General features: G+C 44.1%; 1 protein-coding gene across 1 annotated transcript in view; it reads left to right on the forward strand.

The window, feature by feature from the left end:
* Nucleotides 1-552: 552 nt before the first annotated feature.
* Nucleotides 553-5000, forward strand: part of syt14a (synaptotagmin XIVa) — a gene marked incomplete at its 3' end in the record, with an annotated part of 29853 nt that continues 25405 nt past the window's right edge. The window contains exon 1 of the mRNA XM_080413481.1: nucleotides 553-595. The remainder of the gene's footprint in view (nucleotides 596-5000) is intronic.

Here is a 5000-nt window from a genome sequence, read left to right on the forward strand (position 1 = left end):
GCGTTAACAGTCTGGAGACTGTTTATGGAAAACTGGGACGAGCCCTGAAAATATGGTCCTGGCCTGCATGAGGGAACAGTCTGTTCCACCTTGACTTACTTTACACTAACTTACTGTAAACTTAATGTATGGGCTTAGTAAGCTTTTCTTCTGAACAAGTGGTAGTAAAGTAAGCAGCCTTCCTTGGGAACAGCGATCCTGTCAAAATCGTTGCCTCTGAGATGTAGTGGAGTAGAAGTTAAAGTAAAGTAAAAAATATCTCAAAGGTGTACTTAAGTACATTACTTGAGTGAATGTACACCTGTCTGCAGTGGTGGCTTATCCAACGGGCTTGAGGTGCTGAAGCACAGGGCACCAACCTTGGGGGGGGGGGGGGGGGGGCACCAAACGGCGTGGGGAAAAAAAGAACGGCAAAAAAAGGCGAAATGTAGAAGCAGCGGTTGCTAAAGGAGTGCTACAACATTAAAACGCGCCGGTTTCGGGGGGTCACAGCCTGAAAAGGTTAAGAACCATTGACTTACACATGTCATGCATTGTGTGTTTGCAGGTGGCGAGCGCAACTGTGGAGTGAATGAGCTGATCTGTGTCAGAAGAGGTAAGGACACGTCACACCTGTTTATTAGTCTGGTTGCCCTAACAGGGCAACCAGACTATAGTTCTAGGGATACTATATTAATAATCTTCTTTCTAGATAAACAATACTTTGGCGCGCTACTCCTCCCACAGTTTATTTTTCCCAATTTTGCGACATATGTCAAAATGACCGGCTTCACCGGGAATCGTGTGCATCCATTTTGCTAAGAGATTGGTTACATAGTTTAATTGATATTGATTTATTAGTGCATTAAATTTCCCCATCCACTTTAATGGAAAAGTGAAAAAACTCAAATTCAACTATTTTTTTCTCTGAAACCGTAAGCGCTAGAGATACCAGATTTGGTGGGGAGGTTCATAATTTAGTCCGAAATTATTTAAAAAATAATTACACCAGTCGGCCTCATGGTGGCGCAATAACAGCCCACTTTACGTTTTGGCCTTTAACTCTTGAATCGTAGGTCCTAGAATAAAAATCTTTGTTCCCCTATATTCCTTGGGTCATGACGCAACTCCCTATATAGGCCACGCCCATTTGCGTCAGGATAGATTTTCCGCCATTTTGAATTTTCTTTAAAACACACTTTTAGCCCCACTTCCCACATATTTTGTCCAAATTTCACAAAAATCGGTACACATGATCTATGGACGCATGCGATAAACCTATCCAAACGGCATTTTGATAGTCGTTACCGTTCGTAAATGGCTTCCAAAGTTAGTGGGAGGGGCCCGTTTTACCAAAAATGCTAGAAATCACGAACGAAACGTCCGGTCAATCCCAAATTTGAATCAAATGTCGAGGGTGGTTTACTCAACGAATCCCCAAAATAATTTCCACTTTGACCCATAGAGGGCGCCACAAATGCACAAAACGTAACCGTTTGATGCAAAAACATGATTTTTGGGGGGTTCAATCCTCTCTAAATGAAAAGCAAGTGATCTCAGGAGTGACGTGACAATGTAATTGGCGTAGCCTCCGACGGTATTCCTCCCAGCGTATTCCTAGAGCCCGGCGGCCGCGACCCGCGACTTGCGTCGGCGCAACCACACTTTGCAATTGCCCTGAATTGCGACGCGTCTAGTTGTTCATTATTATTACATTAGGCCTTATATTACATTTACATGGCTTATTTCCAAAGTCATGGATTAAAGTTCTCAGTCGCCACGACTGGTTTCAGTCATTTGGATTCCATAGAAGTCAGCATGTCTTCTGTGGAATCATGTTGTGCAGCGAAAAATAGCCGATCTACAAGCTCTCAATGTGTCGCGCTGCGACACATTGAGAGCTTGTAGATCGGCTATTTTTGGTTATTATTATTTTAGGTTTCATGACATCAAATGTCTATTACATTTTCTCCCCAGTTTTTTTTTAAGGCTCAATTACACCCCAAAAAAAAACACTTTGAGCATTCAGTGGATTTTCTGTGGTCTGGGTTTCTCTGAATAATTAGGCTCGGAAAAGTGCTGTGATTGGCCCGTGGACTTTGACATCACAGTGGACTTTGACGTCACAGTCCATTAATAGGATACTTCAATGAGCCACAGTTTATTTAGCATTGGGGAGCCGCTATGCATCGACTCGTCCAACAAACACATCACACTCCCAACTTGTCAGCAGTGTTGATTTCGTCGACTAAAACTATCACGAAAAATGTTCGTTGTTTCACTGACGAAAAAAACAAAAAACAAACTAAAACTAAAGACTAAATAAATTGTCAATTTCGTCATCAAATAAAAACTAGACTAAAATGTTAGTGAGGGATCTAGTGGAGAAGAGATCCAGTAGAACTAAGAGTCTAAAAGTCATTTTATGTTTGGTTGCGCTCGGGTGTTGCGCTCTGAAAATAGCAGATCTACAAGCTCACAACGCGTCGCGCTGCGACGCGTTGTGAGCTTGCAGATCGGCTGTCTTCAGCATGCAACCAAGTGTAAAATCAGCCATTACGACGCCATCAAGGCACAGTCTAGATCAGGGGTCTTCAAAGTTTTCAGGCCAAGGACCCCCTAGCTGAGAGAGAGATGAAGCAGGGACCCCCTACTCTATATTGCATACAATTGTGTTTCAGATTCAGCTTTTTTTGTTTACTTGGTCTGCTCTTTTTGGGCGGTGTAGCCGCCCCTATAAGTGGGGTTGGGACACCTCATTAGTACACATTTGCTGTACTGTGATTGGCTCATTAGTACACCCCTAGCTGTACTGTGATTGGCTGACTCTATTGGCTGACTCTATCCAGCACTGTGATTGGCTAGCGAGACACATGATGACATTAATAACCTATAAATAGGACTATGCACTTAAAAAAGTGAGCTTCCATCACTGTGATGACCACTGTGATGACCACACCGCCCACTTCACACTGGGTGTGATTTTTTCCCTCTACACCAAACACCTCTTTAATCAATAAAAATGATTTGTCGGAAGTTGGATCTGTTTGTATATAATAGCAGCATTATGCCTATTATGCCTAAAATAGCAGCATTATGCCTATCTAAATCCCGAAAATAACAACAGAGTGAATGGCGCTTCCGGTTCGTTCTACCACCCGCATGCGCAGATTGCGCACTCTGCTCTGTGATGACGTCGCGCGGAAACCCATCTATATGAACAGGAGCCCCAAATAGGCCACGCCCATCACATTTTCCAATACGTTTCCAACCCGGAGGAAGGGGTGATTTCGGCCCATGCGCTGGGTGAGCAACTCAATGCAAGTGGATGGGAGGCGATATCCGGTGCCCTCTCTATTATTTTTGCCAGACCCAAGGGGTCGGGCTTACATGAGGCTTTGTACCTGTTTCGTCCATACATGGGCATGTGGGTCGGGACCTCCAGGGGGGTCCCCCACATGATTTTTGGGGGGGTCCCCAGATGACAGTGAAGTGACAATTTCAGGACTTTTAAGAGCTTTTTTAAATAACTCAAACAAAAAGGAAGAAAGAAAAGAAAATACATTTACTGCATCAAAAGTAATCAGCAGACTATGCTATAAAAGCTGGTCAAACATTGGCCAAATTGTCAAATAATATAAGAGGTCAAATTTTTGAAAATAGCCGATCTACACGCCCCTCCTACTGCATACCCTACTTTATCATCAATTTTAAGATAAATGGGAGCATAATTGACCAAAACGCATGTCATGGTGATTGAAAGAAGACTTTAAACTATAGCGACTGGAACCCATCCGCTTGAATGGAGCCTAAATGCTTCTGACACCAGCAGGGGTGAAACAGCGAGACCACAGGCCATTCAGATGAACTGTCACTTCCTACGCAGCCTCAATTTACCAGCCGGATGCTGGCCCCTTGGCTCCAGTCTATGCTTGGCTCTCTAGCTCAACTTTGAGCTGGCAGGTGTCGCGCAACGGTTTGTGCTACGTCTGTGCTTACGTCACGGCCAATACTTTGGCCTATATAACCACAACTGGACCTGCATTACGCATAGATTTTAGCCACGTGATACGAGTTACTTTAGAAGCTTTGTAATTAGACTAGTCTGTGTCTGGGTATTCAGAAGGATATTTATATACTGAGATCCAGCGATTAAAGCTCGATGGCGGAGGAAAAGGAGAATCTCACGGCCCTCAAGCAGGAGAACAAGGTCCTGGACAACGAGAACGCCGCCCTGGAGATGGAGAACATGGACCTTGAGGAGGAGAACATCGCACTGGAAGAGGAGAACATTGTCCTCCAGGAGGAGAACATCGCCCTGGAAGAGGAGGTCGACGAGCTGAAGAAAGCGATCACCGACCTCAAGGAAGGATAAGGATAAGGATCATTCCTTTTAAAGGTTCTATGACATTCATTTTCACTTTTTAATTTCTTTATGTTTTTTGGGGGGTTTTATGACCTCAAATACACCTAAAAAATCTGAACTTTGAACATTCAGTGGATTTTCTGTCGTCTGGGGTTTTCTGAATAATTAGGCTGAAAAGTAATCTGAGCTTGGCCCTTCGACAGTGAGGTCACAGTCGATTAATCCCGCCCACTCTCCTCCTCGCCCCTCCCCTATCCTTTCCTTTGGGGGGGCGGAGCAGAGGCGATGATTGACAGGCAAAATCCCTCACCAGCGACACCCGCAGGCAAAGATTTATTTTTTCATTGCAGTTGAAAAGGCTTTAGAAATGTGAGAGAAAAACACCTGCCATGGATCAATGGAGTGGAATTTTTTGTTAAAACTTTCTATACACGTTTGAAGGACCATGACAAAGACTTTTAATGTGTGGTAAAACTGAACGTCATGAAACCTTTAACAGGACGTTCATGAAAGTCCTTGCGGGCTTGTTTCCAATGAGAACCTGTGAGCAATTAGGGGTTAAGAGTCTTGCTCAGGGACAAATTTAATTTCATCGACACATATGCTGGCCTGGCCTGGAATCGTACCTGGGGCAACCAGGGCCTCTGGCTCCCTA

The sequence above is a fragment of the Gymnoscopelus braueri genome (genome assembly GCF_963280865.1).
Source record: "Gymnoscopelus braueri genome assembly, chromosome: 19".
NCBI classification, from domain to species: Eukaryota; Metazoa; Chordata; class Actinopteri; order Myctophiformes; family Myctophidae; genus Gymnoscopelus; species Gymnoscopelus braueri.